Genomic DNA, 24,259 nt, shown 5'->3' with positions numbered 1-24,259 from the left:
AGTATTATACCCTATGAGGGGGGCAGTATTATACCCTATGAGGGGGTGCATTATACCCTATGAGGGGGTGCATTATAACCTATGAGGGGGTGCATTATTCCCTATGAGGGGGGCAGTATTATACCCTATGAGGGGGGCAGTATTATATTCTATGAGATGGCTGCATTATATTCTATGAGATGGCTGCATTATACTATGTGAGGGGGCTGCTTTATATTCTATGAGGGGGCTACCCCAACTCCTGCTACATAATTAAGACATGTACAACCTTATATTATACCCGGATATTAGCGTGTTTTACCGCATAATTGGTGGTCTGGTATTTAACTCTATGCAGCTACATAGTGGGCCCCAAGAATGATTTTCTCTGGTGGGCCCAAGGTGTTCCAGTCCGACGCTGCTGCTGGAACAGCACCAGCTTCTGAGGTAAGAACAAGGATTATTATTTTACTGAGAGGAAACATGGGGATTCAAAAAAAAGGTTGTCTGAGTAAATGACAACATCTTAAGGTAAAAAATAACGTAACCCTTTCTTTACCAAATATTAGTTTCATATGCACAAGACAAATCTAATTAGTTTTATTAATAATAATAATAATGATAATAATAATTTTATTTCTATAGCGCCAACATATTCCGCAGCACTTTACATTATAGAGGGGACTTTTACAGACAATAGACAATACAGCATAGCATAGCAATAAACACATAGATCAAAACAGGTATCAATAGGAATGAGGGCCCTGCACGCAAGCTTACAATCTAATTGAAAAGCGGAGTTTTTACAATGTGCTAATGTATCCTCTATTAGAAACATTACAAAGGTACATGCATACTGTATAAAAACTACAATCTATGAGCTAGTCTACATTAGTGCTACATCTGGTAATCATTAGTAAGGAGCTCTTAGAGGAAAGGGTGCAGGGACTGGAAGAAAGAATATCAACATTGAAGATAATTAAAGAACATGAGGACTTCATGGATAAAGCAGAAGCAACCATTCAGGATATGGAAAGTGAGAAAAGCTTCAGAGCACATACAGAGGCTGAAAAGTGGAGCCATGTGACAAAAAGAAGCAAACGGATCAAGTGGTCATCACCACCCACACAGCTTAGCAACCAATATGAAGCCCTCATGCTGGAGAACGAAAATGGCACAGCTGAGGATGATACCGTATCTACAAGAGAAGACACACTACCAACAAAAGAAGTTACTCTGTCAACAAAAGAGGAAACAAATGACACTCAAAAACACTCAGGAGAAACAAGCAGTGCGTCCGGAAAGAAAAGAAGAGTGGTAGTTATGGGCGACTCACTACTAAGAGGCACGAAGGCAACTATCTGCAGGCCATACATAACCGAACGAGAAGTATGCTGCCTCTCAGGAGCAAAAATCAAGGATGTGGCCAACAGGATACCAACTATCCTCGAATCCAAAGACGACTACCCTTTCCTACTGATACATGTAGGCACAAACGACATTGCAAGTAATGACCTACCAACTATCTGCGAAGACTTTGAAATTCTGGGGAAGAAAATAAAGGAACGGAACGTACAGGTTGTTTTCTCATCAATCCTCCCAGTCGATGGTCATGGCATCAGAAGATGGAATAGGATACTAGAGGTGAACAACTGGCTACGACAGTGGTGCAGGCAGCAAGGATTTGGATTCTTGGACCATGGCATGAATTACCTCTACGATGGACTTCTCGCAAGAGATGGGATACACCTCACAAAACCTGGGAAACACACATTCGCCAGAAGACTTGCCACACTCATCAGGAGGGCTTTAAATTGGAGGAAGAGGGGATGGGAGGAAAAACAGCAGACAAGAACATGCAGCAGAAGGACAAACTAATCAAGGACACTAGATGTGGTAAAGAGGACCCAAGACAGGGTACTCAGAAGGAAGCTAAGAAAAAGGAAGCAAAACTTCTTTCCTGCATGCTGACCAACATAAGAAGCCTGACCAATAAGATTGAAGATCTGGAGTTGTAATGTATGAGGTAGAGATGAGCGACTTTGCCTTTTTTCGGGTCGAGACGGGTTTCACAAAACCCGACTTTCGCAAAAGTCGGGTCAAACGAAATCGGCCAATTATCGTGAAAAGTCGAAGGCTGACTGAAACACGAAACCCAATGCAAGTCAATGGGGAAGAAAAGTCGGCAGTGAGTGGAGGACAGGAAACACACCTAGAGTGCCCATTTTAATGCCAAAAACATCAATTCTTATTCCTTAAGCTTGTCAACCTTAATTTACTTTATAATAATAGTTAGGCATTGAAAACTGGGGGTTATTTGACTAAAGTTGTGGGGGGGTAGGGCTGGCTCCATATTTTCGTAGGCCCTGGGCCAGAGTGTCACTGGGCTTCTTTAACATATGCTACAATTCATGATCCTCTGATACGGCAGAGAAATAGCGGTATAGCACAATAAAAAATACTTCACTTCTTACATCTCATGACTGATATCCATTTTAAATTCTCCAATAGCTCCGAAAATGGACAGTGTATTACTCCATACAGTATTATGGCCACCGCATAGTGCGCTATACAGAGTAATGAGGCGTATATATATTTCTCCATACAGAATCACTGGTCCCATATAATGTTTGAAACAGTATATGATGAGCTCCACATAATGCTACAGTATATGTTGGTCCCCATGGATGAAGCTCCACTGTGTTATGGGCCCAAATAATGCTCCATATATAATGGGCCCCATTTCTAATGCTCCAGTGCATAATGGGCCCTATAAATGCTGCTCCAGTGTCTGATATCCACCTTTGGAATGCTCCAGTGTATGGTGGGCCTCATATATCATTCTCCAGAGTATAGTGCTCCCCAAAAATAGCTGTGCCAACATTGAAAACAATTAAATAAGTCTCCTCGCTAGGGAATCCCTGTACTAGTCTGGACTCCTCATCGTCCCCATCTTCCATCTCACTGCACTTGGACTGTTTAGGCAGAGGGCGTACAGACGTGATGTAATCGCGCTCTCTGACCAGAATGTCACTGTCAGGAAACGCGGAAGACGTCACGGCGGTGGAGCAGGGAGAGGTAAGTATTTCAACTTTGCAAGTGCTGTGATCCTGAGCAAGCAGGGGGGGGCCCACTCATTGGCGACGGCAGTGGCACAGGGTTCCTCATAGTACGCCGGTTTGTCTGACAGCGGGTGTGCACCCCCACCGTCAGAGACACTTGATTGCACTATGAGGGACCCTGTGCCAGTGCCTTCACCCAAGAGTCGGTCCACCCACCTGTCCAGGGCAATGGCACTTGCACGGTTGCATGCACTAGGTGGTGACCCCGGCCATGGGGGGAGGCAGCCCAGTTAGGGAGGTTTAAAAAATGGCATATGTTGATATTGGACATTCAGCAGCTGCAAATGGAGGAATTGGAGAAGTCCGAGGAAGAGGAGGACAAAAGCGAGCCATTTTTCTGGCAACCTATGTGTCATCAGGGGAAGGTGGGACAAAATCCTTTGAAACCCATGCATGGTTCATTTTAATGAAGGTTAGATCATCAACATTTTGGGTCGACAGACGGGTCCTTTTTCCTGTCAGGATTGAGCCAGCAGCACTGAAGACCCTTTCCGATAGCACACTAGCAGCAGGGCAAGCGAGCTCCTGTAAGGCATATTGTGCCAATTCAGGCCAGGCGTCCAGTTTAGAGGCACAATAGTCAAAGGGGAATGACCTGTGAGGGAGAACATCGATATGGGACGAGAAGTAGTTTGTAACCATAGTTGACAACTGCTGACTACTGTCACTTTCATCGATGCAGTATTACCAGTCGTGTAAGCGGGACTTGAAAAATCAGTCCACAGCATGGTCAAGAAACCCCTGTCTCCAATGAAACTTCTGATGTGTGCACCACGAACACCTCTTCCATGTTGCCTCCTACGGCTCGTTGGAGAACCATCACCGCTGATGTGTGCTGGGAATGCCTCAAACAAACGGTTTACCAGAGTTGCTTGTTTGTTAGTCAATATTAGGTCAAGGTTCTCCTGTGGCATGATGTTTTGGAATTTGCCTTTATAGCGTGGATCCAGGATGCTGGCCAACCAGTAGTCATCATCGTTCATCATTTTGGCTATGCGGGGGTCTCTTTTTTGAATCTGCAAGGCATAATCTGACATGTGGGCCAATGTTCCAGGTGTCAATGATGCACTGAGAGTGCTGGGTGGAGGAGCACTTTCTGGCAAATCCATATCCCTCCAGTCACGCACAAACCCTGTACCAGACCTTGCCACGCCAACATTTTCTCTTGCCCCACGAGAAGCATCCTCCTCCTCTAAATAATTATCCCCATCATCATCCTCCTCCTCTTCTTCCTCCACCTCGTCCAGGAGAGGTCCCGGATCAGACAATGGCTGACTGTCATCAAGGCTTCCCTCCTCCTCTTCTTCATCCTCCTCGGCTGCAGATGCTTGCTCCTTAATGTGCGTCAAAGTTTCCATGAGCAGACGCATAAGTGGGATGCTCATGCTTATGATGACGTCATCTGCGCTTACCAGTCGTGTGCATTCCTCAAAACACTGAAGGACTTTACAGAGGTCTTTCAGCTTCGACCACTGCACACCCAACAACTCCATGTCTGCCCTCAAAGTGCCTGGCCGTGTATCCTCCCACAAATGCATTACAGCCTGCCTCTGTTCGCACAGCCTCTCAACCATGTGCAGGGTAGAGTTCCACCTTGTTGCAACGTCGATAATTAGGCGGTGCTTGGGAAGTTGGAGCAACCGCTGCAGCTTCTGCATACGACTGGAGTTTACGGGCGACCGGCGGATGTGCGAGCACAGTCTTCAGACCTTCTGGAGCAGACCTGTTAACTCCGGATAATTATTGAGGAAGCACTGCACCACCAGGTTCAAGGTGTGAGCCAGACAAGGTATGTGTCGGAGTTTTGAAAGGGCTATAGCTGCCACAAAATTCTTGCTGTTATCACTGACTACCTTGCCTGCCTCAAGATGTAGACTGCCCAGCCATGACTCAGTTTGTCGCTGCAAGTAGTCGGCCAGTACCTCCGCGGTGTGTCTGTCGCCCAAACATATCATCTTCAACACTGACGCTTACCACTAGCTGTTCGATAGTGGGACACCTCATGTGCAACACTGGCAGCTGCGGATGGAGTGCTCATGCGACTGCGCTCTGTGGACGAGCTTTCGCTTCTGGAGGAGGAGGAGAATCGAACGCCTACACCCAACTGTTTCCTATACCGTGGGCTAGGCAGCACTCTCCCATCGCCGCTGTCCCCTGTGGACCCTGCATCCACCACATTAACCCAGTGCGCAGTGATGGACACGTAACGGCCCTGGCCATGCCTACTGGACCATGCATCTGTTGTGAGGTGCACATTTCCACTCACTGATTGCTTGAGTGCATGGACAATGCGGTCTTTCACATGAAGGTGGAGGGCTGGGATAGCTTTGCGAGAAAAGAAGTGCCGACTGGGTAGGTCATAGCGTGGTACTGCGTAGGCCATGAGTTCGTGGAAAGCTTTGCTTTCAACCAACCGGTAGGGCATCATCTGTAACAAGATTAGCTTGGCAATGTGGGCGTTCAAAGCCAGTGTACGCGGATGAGAGGATGAGTACTTTCTTGTCCTACTCATAGTCTCTGGTAGGGTGAGCTGGACTTGAGAGCTGCATATGGTGGAACTAGCGGTGGACATGGCGGACAGAGAGAGGGTTGATGATGGTGATGGAGTTGGTGTTCTTTCTGATGGTCTAGATTCAGTCTTTCGTAGCAATAACATTGTGATTCCCTGACTGCTTTGGCCTTGCGACGACACCTCAACATTTGCTGCTGGTGGTGTGCTAACTGGTGGGCTTACAGAGGGGGAAACGATGTAGTGTTGCTGACTACCTTCATTGGGAGCAGTTGCACATGTGATACGTGAGGTTTGGTAGTCCGTCCACGCTTGCAAGTGCATGGTGGTTAAATGTCTAAGCATGCAACTGGTATTCAAATTTCTCAGGTTTTTCACTCGGCTAAAGGTCTTTACAGACTTCTTACAGATAACCTTTGCCTGATCATTAGGATTTTGTTCAAAAAAGTGCCACACTGCACTCTTCCTACTATGCATTTTGAGGCCTTGCAGGCTGTGCTAATTTGACCGTCTGGCCTAGCTGTCCTGCAACTCTTTTGGTTTTTGTAACCCATTTTTGGACTGCTCCGGGCCTGCCAGATAACAGCTGTTGCGATGTCAATGCCTGCTGCGGATGCTCCTCCTCCTCTTCTGAGCTATTGGCAGCGGCACCCTCTTCCCCCAATGGATGCCAATCTGGGTAAACAACTGGGTCATCCATCACCTCCTCTTCAAGGTCATGTGCACCTTCCTCTCTGTCACCATGTAAGGTGGTATAGTATGCGGGAAGGGGCACCTGAGTTTCATCAGGGTCAGATTCTGGCTCAGTACACTGTGAGGACAATGTAGTGCTCTGAGTGAATGTACAAGCAGATAAATCTAGCAGTGGTTGTGCATCAGTGCACTCCATGTCAGATTCTTCTTGGATTGGGTAATTCACAATTTGACTTGATAACCCAGACATGGTATGTGAAAAGAGCTCCATGGAGTAATCTGTAGTGTGGCCTGCCGCATCCTTTACTTTTGGTAGGGGTGAAGGACACAAGGAAAGGTGTGGTTCCTGACCATGAGCCTCCAATAACGACTCAGTGCTTTTATTTTTTGAAACTTCAGAACAGGAGGCGATAGAGCTGGAGGCTGTGTCAGCAATGTAAGCCAAAACTTGTTCCTGAAGCTCCGGCTTTAAAAGTGGTTTACCTACTCCCAGAAAAGGGAGCCTTTGAGGCCTTGTGGAGCCAGACGATGACGCAGGCTCAACACCTCCTGCATTAGGTGCTATTTTGCTTTTGCCACTACCAGCAGATCCACCACCACCACCATCACCATCATTACCAGCTGGCAACCCCCGCTCACTTCCACGGACTCTTCCAACACACTTCCTCAATATGGTACTGTAAAACAAGGTACAAGGTGTATATAGTATTGGGGAGAATTTGAATCTCCCTACAGACTTGAGGACACTGAACTATTATCTCAGGCCTAGTGTTGTAGATTACACCTCAATATAACAGGCTGAAATTGGATGGTGTATAAAATGTCTATATAGGACTGGGGAGAATTTAAATCTCCCTACAGACTTGAGGACACTGAACTAATATCTCAGGCCCAGTGTAGATTACACCTCAATATAACAGGCTGAAATCGGATGGTGTATAAAATGTCTATATAGGTATATAGGACCGGGGAGAATTTGAATCTTCCTACAGACTTGAGGACACTGAACTATTATCTCAGGCCCAGTGTAGATTACACCTCAATATAACAGGCTGAAATTGGATGGTGTATAAAATGTCTATATAGGACTGGAGAGAATTTGAATCTCCCTAGAGATTTTAGCAAGCTGACAATGATGCTCTCAGTCCCAAGTATGGCAGTAGGCAGCCTAATATGCAGGACTGCTGCACACAAAAGTGTGGAAAAATGAACGCTTGGTAACCGGGCAAAAAAGAGGATGAAAAGTATTTTTGCTTTTGAAAAAGCAGTTTGCACAGCAGTGTGAAAACAGCAATGCAGCTATCAGGGAGCCTTATAAGGCAGCCTAATAACCAACAGAGCTGATGCACCAAAATATAGCCTCCCCTTGCACTGCACACTAACTGGTGTGCTGTACAGGCAAAATCACTAGCAGTAGAAGCAGTTTTTTGTATCTTCCCTGCCTAACGCTCTCCCTACAGAATCAGCAGCAGCAGCAGCTCTCCCTATTCTGAGATCAGCAGAAGTAAGATGGCGGTTGGCGTGCACGCCATTTTATAGCCCCTGTGACACCACACAAAGCAAGCCAATCACTTGCATGCCCTTCTCAAGGATGGTGGTGACCGCTGCCTATGTCATCGCGTTGCCCACAGTGTGCGTCCTCCATCATTGGCTGAAAAAGGGCGCTGGAAGCATCTTTTGAAACACGACTTTGGCGCTCTGGTCGCAGACCTCTTGGCCGACCTCACGCTATGGTCGGGTTTCGTTTCATGAAACCAGACTTTTGCGAAGTCGGCGACCGACCCGTTTCGGTCAACTCTAGTATGAGGAAAAATACGACATAGTAGGAATAACTGAGACATGGTTAGATGACAGCTATGACTGGGCGGCTAACTTGCAAGGATACGATTTGTTTAGGAGGGATCGTAAAAAAGGAAAGGGGGTGGAGTCTGTCTATATATAAAGTCCACTTTAAAGCCCACACTAAGAGAAGATATACAAGAGGGAAAGGAAGAGGTGGAGTCTCTATGGGTGGAGATACAAGGAGGGAAAAGTAATAAAATCCTCATAGGGGTTTGTTATAAGCCACTAAATATTACAGAAACCACTGAAAAAGTATTATTGAAACAATTAGACAAAGCAGCAAATCACAATGAGGTGATTTTTATGGGGGACTTCAACTACCCCGACATAGACTGGGAAACTGAAACCTGCGTATCTCAGAAAGGAAACCAATTTCTGTCAGTGACCAAGGATAATTATCTGTCACAACTTGTGCAGGGCCCAACTAGAGGAACTTAATTTTAAGCAACAGGCCAGATAGAATAACAGAAGTACGAATCGATGGGCACCTAGGGAACAGTGACCACAATATAATACAATTCCACTTGTCCTTCAGTAAGGTGCCCTGGAAGGGGGTTGCAAAAATGCTGAATTTCAGGAAACAAAGTTTGATCAGCTTAGAGAGGACCTTCGCTGAATTGGTTGGGACAATGTCCTCAAAAATAGGAGCACAGAAAATAAATGGGAAATATTTAAATCAGTTTTACACACCCACTGCGAGCTAGCCATACCATACAGAAATAAAATGGCTAGGAACAGGAGAACACCAATGTGGCTACATAAGGATGTAAAAAGGGCAATAAATAGCAAGAACAAGGCATTTAAGAAGCTAAAACAAGAAGGCAATGAAGAAGCATTAAAAGGTTATAGAGAAAAAAATAAAATATGTAAAAAACAAACACATTTAGCAAAAGTGGAAACTGAGAGACTCATTGCTAAGGAAAGTAAACCAAACCTCAAACTATTCTTTAATTATATAAACAGTAAAATGATTAAAATTGATGGTGTCGGCCCTTTAAAGAACAATGAGGGGGAAATCATAGAGAGCGATGTGGGAAAAGCAAATGTTTTAAATACTTTTTTTCTCAACAGTGTTCACACAGGAAAAGGATTTGCCAGGGGAAATGCAGAGTGATAATGTAAACTCCCCATTAAGTATTACCTGCCTAACCCAGCAAGAAGTGCAGAACTGCCTTAGTAAGATTAAAATTGACAAATCACCAGGCCCTGATGGCATTCACCCTTGGGTATTAAGGGAGTTAAATAATGTGATAGACAGGCCTCTATTCCTTATATTTAAAGACTCTATAGAAAGAGGGTCTGTTCCTTTTGATTGGCGGCAGCCAAATGTCGTACCAATATTCAAAAAGGGGTGTAAAATGGAATCTGGAAACTATAGGCCGGTAAGCTTAACATCTGTTGTGGGTAAAATTTTTGAAGGGTTTCTAAGGGATACCATTATGGAATATCTCAATGTTAATAAATGTTTAACTCCATATCAACATGGATTTATGAAGGATCGCTCCTGTCAAACTAACCTGATCAGCTTCTATGAGGATGTAAGCTCTCAAATGGACCAAGGAGAATCATTGGATGTCATTTATCTCGACTTCTCTAAAGCATTTGACACTGTCCCACATAAAAGATTGGTAAGATGAGTAAGCGTGGGCTAGGGGAGGAAAATGTGTGTAGATGGGTAGGTAGCTGGCTTAGTGATAGAAAACAAAGAGTGGTTATTAATGGTGCATACTCAGATTTGGCCAGGGTTACTAGTGGGGTACCACAGGGTTCTGTATTGGGCCCTCTACTATTTAATATATTTATTAATCATCTAGTGGATGGCTTACACAGTAAAATATCAGTATTTGCAGATGATACAAAACTATGTAAGGTAGTTAACACAAAGGAGGACAGTTTGCAATTACAGACAGATTTGAGTAAATTGGAGAATTGGGCTGAAAAATGGCAAATGAGGTCTAACACAGATAAGTGTAACGTTATGCACATGGGAAGGAGAAACAGATGCTACAATTACTTACTAAATGGGAAACTGCTGGGGAAATCAGACATGGAAAAAGACTTAGGCATCTTAGTCAATAAGAAGCTAAATTGGAGTGCCCAGTGTCAGGCAGCTGCCACCAAAGCAAATAGGGTCATGGGATGCATTAGAAGAGGTCTGGGGACACGAGATGAAAACATAATTCTCCCTCTGTACAAATCACTCGTCAGACCACACTTGGAGTATTGTGTGCAATTTTGGACGCCGGTGCTCAAGAAAGACATTACTGAACTTGAAAGGGTTCAAAGGCGGGCTACTAAAATGATAAATGGAGTTGGTTCACTACAATACCCAAAACGTTATCAAAATTAGGTCTATTTACTGTAGAAAAGAGAAGACCTAATATATATGTACAAGTATATCAGAGGGCAATACAGAGATCTCTCCAATGAACTGTTTGTACCAAGGACTGTGACAAGAACAAGGGGGCATTCTCTTCGTTTGGAGGAAAGACAATTTCTGCACCAGCATAGAAGAGGGTTCTTCACGGTAAGAGCAGTGAGGCTCTGGAATTCTCTTCCTGAGGAAGTGGTGATGGCCAACTCACTGAATGAATTTAAGAAAGGAATGGATGCTTTTCTTGTGAGTAACAGTATAGAAGGTTACGAATAACATAATATTATAGGTAGATGGTTGACCCAGCTTAGGGGAAGGAATTTTTTTCCCTATGGAGAAAATTGGCTTCTACTCTGTGGGTTTTTTGCCTTCCCCAGGATCAACAATGCAGAACAGCTGCACTAAAAATAGGCCGAACTAGATGGACATAAGGTCTTCTTTCAGCCTTCAAAACTATGTTACTATACCGTTCTGCATTTACTACAGCTGCCTAGACATTCATAATGGCTTGTACATGTGTGCCTATTAAGCGGTACAAAGTATTCCTGTTCCTAGTAGTAGAGCCCAGACTGGCACTAGCATTATAAGGTTCTGCCAAGACAGAATGCCCTGGAATGAGCAAACATTATATCTCATGAGACCCCAAGCTCTGATTGTTATTATACTGTATGGTAATACTTAGCATCCTCTGATTCATTACTGTTGCCATGCTAAGAACTATTAAGTGGAAGGTAGGGGCAATAAGGGAACATTTTGTATCTCCTATCACAATACATGGGAAGATGATGTTTGCAAGTTCCTTTGGACTTGTCAGTTTTCTATGAGATGGCTCAGTGGTTGACTTGTTCCTTACTATACTTAAAGGGGTTGTCCACTACTAGAACAATCCCTTCTCAATCTGAATGTCTAATTAAAATAAAAACACCTATACTCAACCTCCCTTACCGGTGCTGTTCCAGGGGTGTCGGCACTCATGTTCCTGGGGCTGACGTGAGGTTATTACGTCACGTGAGCCTTTCGTATTCCCTGCCTTTGCAAGTAAATGTAATCAACCGGAAATGAGAGCTATGGCTGCCCACTCACTTCTTTTTGATTATTCATACATCCAAAGGTGGGGAGAGTGACGCCAGTCCTCACATGACATAACAACCTTATTTGAGCCCATAGAATGCAAGTGCTGACACCGCTTGATCGGCGCAGGCACAGTAAGTAAGTATATAGCAAGAGTTTTTATTTTATCAGGAGCAAACATTCAGAGTGAGAAGGCGTTGACCTATTAATGGACAATCCCCTTAATAAAAAATGCTTCACCATATGCATTGTACATAATACTGTTTCTTTGCCAGTTACCAAAATCTTGAGTCACAATAATCAGCGGCATCACAGGGTATATTTCTGCAGCTAACTACAGTAATGATAATCCTCCTGGCTGTCAGCTACATGTGGGAGGTGTGTCCATTAGAATAGCCTTATATTGTGACCCTCTATGTTAGACTGCTGATAGGAGAAACAGTCAGGAGGACATTAAAGGAGAAGTTTGGTGCCAATAAAAGTGAGTTTAACGCTACAGTTGACCTATGAATACAGGCTGGAGGTCTCCTCCACTTCGATGAATGTAAGGGCCCCGTCACACACAGCGCTGGTGTTCTTCCTGGCGCCGCTGGAGTGGCAGCCTGTTACAGTAGCTCCTTCTTTGGTCTCCTTTTTTCTCTATTTTTTTCTATTTTTCCTTTCTCTTTTTTATTGTTACTCCAAAGGACATTGCAGTATGGAAAACCATAAGAGGACCTGGACCTTCGATGGACTTTTTACCTTGTTTTTACTTGGATCTATTGTGTTGGGAAATCCAGGAACTGAAAAAGACCCTATTGTCTACTCCAGAGAAGCTATACTGCTGCTTATGGATACAGCAAGGCAGCATGCTGCTAATAGACCAGAGAACATTCTAACAGAAATAAGGAGGACTAAGGCTAGTTTCATACTTGCTTTTTTTTGCAGCGCGTTTTTCCCGCAAAAAAACGCATTGAAAAAACGCATACAAAAGCATACAACTGCTGCGTTTTTTTCAAGCATTTTTATGAGCATGCATGAAAAAAACGCAGCGTTTTTATGCGTTTGTATGCGTTTTTAGTGCGTCTTTACCGCGTTTGCGGTTTTTTCCAACATTAGGTGGCCCCTCACACTAACCCAAACCATGACTTTACTAACCCTAACCCTAACCCTAACCCTGACCCTAACCCTAACCCTGACCCTAACCCTAACCCTAACCCTAACCCTGACCCTAACCCTAACCCTGACCCTAACCCTAACCCTAACCCTGACCCTAACCCTAACCCTGACCCTAACCCTAACCCTAACCCTGACCCTAACCCTAACCCTGACCCTAACCCTAACCCTTAACCAAACCATACTAACCCTAACCCTGACTCTAAACCCTAGCTAACCCTAACCCTAGCCCTAAACCCCCTTAACTAACCCTAACTCTAACCCAAACCCCTAAATTCCATTGTCCAACTAATGGTAAAAAAAAAACGCATGCGCAAAAAAACGCATACATAAGCATGCCAATGCGCACATATGCGCACCCATAGACTTATAATGGGTGTCTTGCTGTAAAAAAACGCATTGCGCGTGCATGCGTTTTTTTGAGGCAAGTCGGACGCACAAAAAATGCAACAGGATGCATTTTGTGCGCCCGAGCGCATACCGCAAAAAAACGCATGCGCGGAAAAACGCATACAAACGCATGTGTATGCGCACATAAGCGCATCCCATGCAAAGTATAGGGAAAAAAAACGCATGCGTTTTTTAGCGCTAAAATCCCGCGGAAAAAAACGCAAGTGTGAAACCAGCCTAAGAGAAGAGGTTGCAGAGCTGGAGCCCTCAGGAAAGCTAGAAGAAGGCGTTATAGACCTGCTCTTCCCTCCGCCATTATGAGCAATGTGAGCTCACTCGGGAATAAGATGGACGAACTGTCGGCGCTGACCAGACATCATCGGGAATTTAGGGAGTGCAGTATGTTGCTGTTTACAGAGTCCTGGCTCACCGAAGGTACTCCGGACACTGTTGTCTCGTTGGATGGCTTTAAACTCATTTGCATGGACAGGACAAGGGAGAGCGGTAAGAGGAAAGGCGGAGGGCTGGCGATATTTGTGAATGATCGATGGTGTGACTCTAGGCATATCGTGGTCAAAGAGCAAACATGCTGTAAGGACATTGAGCTATTAGCTGTGGGCATGAGACCTTTTTATTTACTGAGGGAACTATCGCATGTAATCATGATAGCTGCATATGTCCCCCCTTCTGCGAAAGCTGATGCAGCCACTGAGGTCCTACAATCCACAGTGAGCATGATGCAGTCCCTTCACCCCCAAGCACTCCTTCTGGTTTCGGGAGACTTCAATCATGTGTCTCCAGCATCCAGACTACCCGGTTGTACACAGTATGTTACCTGCCTCACTAGAGACAACAAAATATTGGACTTGTTCTTTGCCAATGTGAGAGTGGCATATGCCTCGTCAGCCCTACCGCCCCTTGGAAGATCGGATCACAACCTAGTGCACCTCCAACCCGTGTACAAGCCACTTGTACAGAGAGAACCTGCTGTCACTCGCACAGTGAGGATATGGACTGAGGAGAGTGATGATGCTCTGAGAGACTGCTTTGAAACAACCACTTGGGATGTGCTGCAAGATTCCTATGGTGATGACATGGATGGTCTTACACACTGTATAACGGACTACATTAATTTCTGTGTAGACAACACGGTACCCACAAAAGTAGTGAGGTGCTTCTCTAACAATAAACCATGGATCAGCCCTGGAATAAAGGTTCTTCTCAAAGAGAAGAAGTTGGCCTTCAGATCAGGTGACAAGGGCAGGCTGAGAGAGGTGCAGAAAGATCTGAAGAATCTAATCAGGCAGGGAAAGGCTAATTATAAGAGAAAGATTGAACTGAAATTGTCACAGAAAAGGATTCATGAAGTCTGGGAGGGTCTAAAGTCTATATCTGGGCATAGACAGACTGTCTCCAGGATGGTTGTAGATAAAGAGGGGCTTAATGAACTTAATCTATTCTTTAAAAGATTTAATCACACACTGGCTGCTCCTGCCCCTGCATACCATTCACACCTCTCTGCTACAATAACCTCACCCCCTGCTGCAACTTGTCAACAGAGCCAGGGTCTGTTCTTCACAAGTACCCAGGTTGCAAAAGAACTGGATAAGATCAAAGTTTTGAAGGCTGCAGGTCCTGACGGCATCAGTGCAAGGCTAATCAGAACCTGCGGGCACCAGCTGAGTGAGATCATTACATATCTGTTCAATATGAGCCTGAGAATAGGTATAGAGCCACAACTGTGGAAATTATCGTGTGTGGTACCAGTTCCGAAGAAACCTTATCCGAAAGACCTTAATGACTATAGACCTGTAGCATTGACATCACACCTGATGAAGGTACTAGAGAGATTGGTTCTCACACGTCTCCGTCCTCTAGTGAGCTCGGATATGGACCCTCTCCAGTTTGCCTACAGGCCGGGCATTGGTGTGGATGATGCCATTATCCACCTTCTAGATAGGACTCTCTCACCTGGAGAAACTTGGGAACACTGTGAGAATAATGTTCTTCGATTTCTCTAGTGCTTTTAATACCATACAGCCAGGTCTACTGAGAGACAAGCTGGGCCTTGTTGGCGTGGACCTCCAACTCTCCACCTGTATCCTTAACTACCTCACGAACCAACCTCAGTTTGTAAAGGTTTGGGACAGTGTGTCAGATACGGTGATCTGCAATACAGGGGCACCTCAAGGTACAGTTCTTGCCCCTTTTCTCTTCACACTGTACACTGCGGATTTTAAGTGCAACTCATCTAGCTGCTACTTGCAAAAGTATTCTGATGACTCTGCAATAGTAGGCCTCATCACAGGAGAAGATGAAAGAGAGTACAGAGATACTAACCAAGCTTTTGTGGAGTGGTGTCAGAGGAACCACCTTAGGATTAATTCCGGGAAGACCAAGGAATTGGTGGTGGACTTTCGCAAGGGAAAAAGTCCACCAGTAGTGATGAACATTCAGGGAAATGACATTGAGATAGTCGACACCTATAAGTACCTTGGTGTGATCCTCATTAATAAGCTTGACTGGGCCCATCACTTGGATGCAGTGTACAGGAAGGGCCACAGTAGGCTTTATCTGCTCAGAAGGCTGAGAGCCTTCGGAGTTAGGGGGGCACTCCTTGCATCCTTCTCCAACTCTGTTGTGGCATCAGTCATCTTCTTTGGTGTGGCGTGCTGGGGTAGTGGCATATCAACCAGGGACAGGAATAGGCTGGACAAACTGATTAGAAGGGCCAGCTCTGTCCTGGGATGCCCCCTTGATCCAGTTCAGGAAGTAGGCGACAGGAGGATACTGGCCAAGGTGAGCTACATGGTGCAGAATGATTCCCATCCCATGCATGAGACCATGACAAAGATGTGCAGTACTGTCAGTGACCGGCTACTTCATCCTAAATGTGAGAGGGAGCGCTATTGAAAGTCCTTCCTTCCTGCTGCAGTTAGGCTGTATAACCAGCACTGTCCAAAACGGAGAATGACCCAAACAGTGAACTGATAGATCCAAAGTTGTGATAGTCCAGTTATATCTTTTTTTTTCGTATATGTACCCACCTACTGTCAATGTAATGCCTTTATGCATCTGTATCTGCACTTGTTCCTGCCTTGCTGCTGTAATGCTCTGAATTTCCCCATGGTGGGACGATTAAAGGATTATCTTATCTTATTGATCTCACCAGCGAGATCTCTGTGTGTGACATGGATCAGCGATCAGCCCCCCTGCCGGGTATCGCTGATCGCGCTCCATCGTCCTGGGCCATTTTTTGATCGTTGGTCTCCCGCTGGCCAGCGCGCACCACTGCGTGTGGCAGAAAGAGACCAGCAATCAGCGACGCTGGTTTCCAATGTAAGCAGGGGGTATCTAAGAGCTGCGCGGATCTTAGAAACCCGCTGTTTACCTTGGAAACCAGCGTGCATGCTGGTTTCCAGGGTAAACAGCAGGTTTCCAAGAGCCACGCAGCTCTTGGATACCCACTGTTTACATTGGAAACCAGCTTGTTCGCTGGTCATGATCGCTGGAGGGGCTGTCTATGTGACAGCTCACCAGCGATCAGCCTAACGATGTCCCAGCGATCCCATCCATGTCGGATCGTGGGTGAGATCGCTGAAACATCGTTATGTGTAACGGGGCCTTAAGAGTACTAGAAGCCAGATAAATATTGAAAGAGGTGGTGGAGGGCATACACCGTTTCTCATAAGGAGATTGACATTGGGCTTCAAGTCAGTAGATGTGACAATGGGGTCCTCAGAGAGTTGTGTGGGACCTCACCTGGTATGCTTGGGTGACCATCGCTAGGGGAGTGGCTAAGCTGCTATCCTGAGGATGTGGGTCCTGACAGACCTGAAAGAGTGTATAACAATTGAGAAGTGCTAGATGTTGTTGAGCTGAAATGCTTTTCCATGGCTAAATAAAACCTGCCTTGAGTAGAATATAAAGTAAGTAGCTAAGGCCTCTTTCACACTTCAGTTTTTTACAATCAGTCACAATCCGCCAGGTTTTGAAAAAAACGGATCCTCAATTTTCTTTTGAGGATCCGTTTTTTTTCCCCATTGACTTCCATTAATGGCGGATTGTGACGGATTGCCGTCCGTTGCATCCGTTTTTTTGAGGATCCGCCAAAAGTTGCTGTCCGTCACCATCCTCAAAGATTTCAAAATGGAGCTTGCAACGTTTTTTTCTCTGGCGGATCCTCCAGACAATCATTTAACCCGAAATTCTTTCTGGGTGCCGGACAAAAAAAAAAATTCTCTCTTTCTCCTCTTTTCCAGGCTGTCCTTTAAAATTCTTCATTTGTTGGATCCCTCAAAAAAACAGACAGGTGGCATCCGTTGTCATCAGTACTTAAACGGATCCGCCATGTGTCCTTTTGGCGGATTTTGACTGATGCAAAAAACTGAAGTGTGAAAGAGGCCTAACATAAATCAATTAACAGCAATCAATTAATGAGGTCAGTGGAGGATGTCAACAATCATTTTGTCAATTGAATGCAATTCTAGTGCTCAAACTAACATGTCTGAGCACACAAGTTCTTGTTCCTTAGAGCATTTGGCTATAAATGCAGACCCCCCAGTTCTAGTGCCATTGTTGTCTTAGGGAAATAGACTACAAGACTCCAGTGGGCAATCACTGAGCAGTAAAAAACATTGTGTGCTTAAATGAATCCACATTTCCTTTAAATCTTTCCTGTCAGGTGTCAAAAGTTCAGGCTGCTGGTGATGGAGTAATGGTGTGAGGAATATTTTCTTGGTTCACCCTCAGTCCTCCAATATCTGTGGATGGACATTTGGACAGTAAAGGTTTACTGTACCTAAGTATTGTTGCTGACCAAGTTCATCAATTTATTGCAGTTGTACATCCTATGTCATAAGGAGGACACGTTCAGTAGCACAATGTATGATGCAGATTTGTTCATTCATGGATTGGTTTTAGTAACAAGATACATTTTCCTTGCTTGCCTGGCCTTCACATCCTCCAGATGTTAATACTGTAGAGCATCTCTTGGATAAGAAATAATAAGCTGACCAGAGCATTGTCAGCGCCTCCTTCGAATTTGTGGCACTTGCGAGGAGCTATCCTGCAGAACGATTTCAACATCTAATGGAATCTCCAGTGGATATAATAAGATAAAATACCAGGTGTTAATCTAAAACTTTGCTGAATTAACCTTTGAATTTCAGACAACATTCAGTCTGTTTGGGTAAGAATCTATCAACATTAGCAATCTTTACTCACTCATCTTTGCAGTAGCTTCAAATCTGTCAGATTGCAAGGACATCTGCATACAGCATCTTCTTTAGGTCAACCCACAGGCATGCAAATGGATTCAGGTCTGGCTTCTGGATGGGACATTTCTAAACTTTATTTTGCTTTGTAATGTTAGTGTAGGATTAGGGACCCATTTGAATGAAGTTGCATTGTGGTGGCAGGTAGGCTAACATAGCCTGCACCTGCTTAGTGCTGCTTTATTCTTGTGTTTGTCCTTGTATTGTAATCATAGCAGGTTAAGGGCCCCGTCACACATAGCAACTCACCAGCGATCCCGACAATGATATCAACTTGTCAGAATCACTGGTGAGTCGCTACGTGATCGCTGGTGAGCTCTCAAACAGACAGCTTCACCAGCGGATCAGCACCAGCGACGCCGAGCGTACGGCGTCGCTGTGTACATTAGTTACCAGCGCGCTGATGCAGGGAGCTGGTAACTAAGGTGCACATCGGGTTTCTAAGCACCGCACGGTGCTTAGAAACCCTGCGCTTACCTTAGTTACCAGCGCGCTTATTGCTGATCGCTGGTCTCCCGCCTGTCACACGCAGCGATGCGTGCTGCCCAGCGGGAGACCAGCGATCAAAAAAATGTCCTGGCTATTCCAGGACGATCAGCGATAACCGGCAGGGGGGCCGGTCGCTGGTCAGTGTCACACACAGCGATCTCGCTGATGAGATCGCTGTTGCGTCACAAAACTTGTGACTCAGCAGCGATCTCGCTAGCGAGATCGCTATGTGTGACGGGGGCTTTACACTTACTAAATCACCTGCTAATCTGTTAGCGGGTGCTGGCAAATATAGGGTTTTTTAATACATTTTGAAATATTTCACTTTCTTTCATTGCATTCCCTAATTGTGTAGAACAGTTGAATCAGTGTCATAGAGCCATCTATCTGCTAGTAGTTTACAAGAATACTCAGAATGCCACTTTCAACATTTATTACTACGTTTTGGTAATTTTCATAAGGAACTGCTGTGCTGGCATTGATCAGACATCTTTTGTCGCAGATACAGTACTTTAAAAGTGGTTCTTCATCACTCCATTAAAATATCAGAGGATGTTCTAGGATTCTTTTCTGTCTTCAGATGTCATGACTTTGAAATGTTTAATGTCTGCTGCACTGGAAAACATATATGTGTAACACATTAACAAATTATTACCAGGAGGACTGTAAGAAGTGGAAATGACTTTACTAAAGAGAAGAATATAGAAGCTAAAATAAATAAAGCAAATAAGCCTCCTAAAGAGACATTTAATAATGGAAGTGTCTTTCTACTACCATAATCCATAGTGTCATTACTAGTCACAAACACTGATTACTCACCCACATAAGTGCAGAAAATGTATGAGTATTCCAGGCATGAGTGCAGGAAAATATTCCAACAAATGCCTAGTTATTTCTAGGAAAAATGTCCCTGGCATCTGTGTCTTTTCTGCTGTATACTGAAAATATACACAGTATGAGTACGTTATTTCTCAGCTGAGGAAATAAGCAATTAAATAGTGATTAAAGACATACATAGATTATTCTTAAACATAAGCATAACATTTGTTCTTTATTCTAAAGCCATGAGAACACTTTCAGGTTATGGCACTAATTATCACTTTAATGGTTATACAGTATATTATAGTATACTATTAACCTTGTGTATGAATGTAATTTAAAAATAATAAAAATTCTAGACTCAAATCCATCAGGTATGGCATTGTGAGTGTAAAATTGTATTACAGTTTAGAAATAACAATGTGCATCTTTAATTTTTTTCTCTGTCACGATTTGACTTTAGGGTCCCGTGACACATCAGCAATCTCGTTAGCGAGATCGCTGTGTGTGACGGGGATCAGCGACCAGCCCTCCTGCCGGTTATCGCTGATCGTGCTCGAGCGGCCAGGGACGTTTACCGGTCGCTGGTCTCCCGCTGCCCAGCACGCATCACTGCGTGTGGCAGCGAGAGACCAGCGATCAAAGACGCTGGACCCTGGTTTCTAATGTAAACGTCGGGTATCCAGGAGCCGCGGTACACTGGTTTCCAAGGTAAACAGCGGGTATCCAGGAGTCACGCTGCTCCCGGATACCCGACATTTACATAGAAAACAGCGTCCAGCGTCGCTGGTCCTGATCGCTGGGGCTGTCTATGTGACACCTCACCAGCGATCAGCCTAACGATGCCCCAGCAATCCCATCATGTCGGATCGCTGGTGGGATCGCTGGGACATCGTTTAGTGTAACGGGGGCTTTACTTTGTGTTTTGGTACAGATAATGTAAATGTCCCCTATCCAATGTGAAATCTTTGGACACATCACTTACTGGAACATTATCTTTATTAGAATTTGCGGTGCATTACACAGGCCGATGATCCATGAGATTCTTGTGTTATGACCCATCGTTCATGATAATTGTGTTATGTAAATGGGTTGTGCGACTTAACATTGTGCCCAAAAATGCTGATTTATCGTGCATAAAATCGTTTATAATGTGCACAAAAAGGCTTGTTCGACGTTCAAAATTTGTGTAATAAAAAACCTAAAGAGATGAATATAAGTTGGTGTGCACACAGCGTGTAGGCGCATGTTCACACTGGCCACTAAACAGACAAAACCCAAGATAAAAATGTAATAAGCAAATACCCTGCAGTAAATAAATAAATAGCAATAGTGCATGGAAATAAGATAGGGTGCTTAGTTATATAAAAAAAAAACATAAAAACCTTTCCAACATGTCACGGTGACCTTATTCATGATGGCTCTAACCTCTAGTATTAAAACTTTACCATTTTTCAAGTGATATATATGTGGATAAGGGCTGAGAAGGAATGAGACCCACCTAATGGACATCCAGGTGTTGTGAAGTCTCTTACTTCTGAGTTGGGGCTCCCTCTGGTGGTTACTGTGGGTAGTGGAGCTGGCCGGATTGACAGATATCTGCCACCTGACGATGATGATTGGAAATCTGGGGTTACTAATTGGGAGTATTTAAGTGAGCAGGCTTCCCTCAATTGTTGCTGGTGATTACTTCTTCCTGTGCAACTTGAGGTCTGCTGTCTCCTACCTTATCCTGCATTTTTCAGTTAAGATGTCGATTTGCTAATCCTTTGCATCTGATCTGGTTTTGCCTCTTTCTGCTTTGCTGTGCGGGTTCAGCATGCTCCCTGCTGGGGCTGTGCTGGACCCCGCTCCATATGTTACAGCTTGTGTCAGTTTGTTCAGTCCCCTGTTTTATTAGTCTCTTTTGCTTTGCTGCCTGTTTACACCAGAATGCTGATATAGTGGGGGAGAGGTCGTGAGACCTCAGTGTTTTTTTGTACATCAGACGTGTTGGATTTTTTAGTGTTTTTGCATAATTGCAAACAGTGTCTTTCCTTTCCTATCCTATCTGGACAGTTTGGGCCCCATCATTTGCTCAGTGTATTTTCTGCCTGTGTTTGTCCCTCATCTGGTCTCACTGACAATATATGTTTGGGGGCTATCTATTTCTTTGGGGTTCTACTCTGGGGCAATTTAGATTTCACCTTTCTTGCTTTAGGCCTAATTAGTTCTCCGGCTGTGTCAAGGCATCTAGGGCATCGTAGGTACGCTCCACGGCTACTGTTAGTTGTGTTGTTAGGATTAGGGGTCTGCAATTCGCTAAGTGACTAACCTTTATGGTTTCCTGGTGGCCTAGCCTATTCCTTCCATCCTCCTTGGTGACCTGTTCATAACATCCAGGCATGGGGGATTACATGAATGTAATGTTCAGCACAAAGAAAAGAGAGGCTGCATCTTTATTTGCACAGAGTGAAAAAAAAGTTGAAACAAAAAACCTAAAGAGATGAACTAGAATACAAGTTAGCATGCACGCAGCAAGTAGGCGCATGTTCACACTGTCCACTAAATAGACAAACCCAAGATAAAAACATAATACGCAAATACACTACAGGAAATTATAAATAGCAATAGTGCATGAAAATAATATAGGGCACTTAGTTAATATAATTTTGATTAAAAAAAAACATAAAAGCCAACCCACCACATCCCGGTGACCCTATTAAGGATGGTCCAAACCTCTAGTATTAAAACCTTTCCATTTGTCAAGTAATGTAAAATGTGAATATGGACTGAGACCCAGGTAATGTGTAATTTAAACTGAGATTGTTCACTCATTAAGTGATTAGAATGAGAAGTGGGAATTCAAATCCAGGATAGATCTGCTTTTCAGCGATTGTCTAATTGTGTTCAGAGGCAATTGTCTTTTATCCACTGGAGTATTGGAACAAAAACATATTTGACTCATAATGTTCACCATTATTGTAAGTGCTACTGTTCATATTAAACTGATATATGCAAATACCTCAGTGACATCTCAAAATGTCAGAGAGTGGAAGGGCTAAAAAAGTCCCCCTAGAGAAGGAAGAAAAGCACCCACTCCAATACATATGAATGGCAAGAGAAACCTGAGTAAATAGGTGAATGGTATAAAACTTTCATCTTTACTTAATAGAATAAGAGCATAATCAAAGTGACAATAGGGTAATAAATGTGACAAGCAGGAAACCGCAAGGTATGCAAAATTGCCGAGCTGCACATGGGTGTACGGTATACATAACGGTGAAAATATCACAATAGAGAGCAAATGCATGTAACACAGTAATGCAAGATCATGCACCGCGATAGAAAACCCCCATAGCGCAAGTGCATGAAGATAGTTAAAGTGGTCCAAGCGTTCAGACCTTATAAGGGGGTAATAGCTTACCAGAGGCAGAGGCAATAAAGACCCTGGGCCAGGTGTGAGAGGGCCCGACACGCGTTTCGCATGTCACCAAGCACGCTTTCTCAAGGGAAGTGTACGTCAGGTATCAGCAGGACCTTCTTAAGCCCATGTGATCAGTCACATGCTGGCTGTAAGCTAATCATAGCGGTTCTCAGCGGCGCATACACACCGCACATCCCGAGTGACGGCAAATACAGGAAGAGCGTCATGCATTACAGCGGGTGTGTGGGAAAGGGGAGAGGAGTCCCCGAGCTCCCGGAGGAAGGCAAAAAGACGCCCCGTTGATTGCCGGCAGCAGGGGAGCGCAGAGCGCACGCGCACAACCACTATATCACTATCGAAAAGTAAACATGGGAACAGCAAAAAAAGCTTAATATGTTACAAAGAGAATCATGTAGGCATACAACAACATTGGAATACACATATTTGCTTGTAAGCACATAAAATGTAAGTCTTTCTCAAACAGAAGAATCAATGAAAATGTGGAGTATGCGTCCAAGGAGGCAGAGGGTCCCACTAAAGCTGAAATAGGAGAAAATGTCACATATTAAAAGCAAACAATAAAACAAATAAAGATAAACACAAGAGTCACTCCCAAAGACCCGGATAGGGGCCTACAGAGGAAAGACAAAAAACAAGGAACATACGTTCAGTATCAAGTCAAAATAAGCATATGGCCCGGAATTATTCCTGCAAAAAAGAGAAGGACAAAGACTCATTTAGGCCCCTAGGGGTCACTGTATCCAATGTTACCATCCATTTTGCTTCAACTTGAGCCAATCTTTTTTTGTAGTCACCACCCCTTATACCAAGATGGATTTGGTCAATCCCTCTGATTGAAGGGAAGCAGGCTCACTATTGTGAAATTGCCTAAAGTGGCATGGAAGTGTTTTAGAAGTGAGATGTCGGCCACTGACTTTGATGCATAAATGTCCTGCACGTGCTCACGTACCCGTATTCTGAGTTCCCTGGACGTGAGACCAATATAGATTTTTGAACAGCCGCATGTGGCATAATAGATTACATTTATGCTACTGCATGAAATTCTGTGCCGGGTCTCAAAATGTTTCTGTCCATCTGAGGAGCAAAAGGTGGTACAGCGCAGGACATTTGTGC

The sequence above is a fragment of the Dendrobates tinctorius genome, unplaced genomic scaffold (assembly GCF_039654945.1).
Source record: "Dendrobates tinctorius isolate UK_male_01 unplaced genomic scaffold, ASM3965494v1 ptg000060l, whole genome shotgun sequence".
In the NCBI taxonomy this organism is placed as follows: domain Eukaryota; kingdom Metazoa; phylum Chordata; class Amphibia; order Anura; family Dendrobatidae; genus Dendrobates; species Dendrobates tinctorius.
This window is presented reverse-complemented; position numbering follows the sequence as displayed.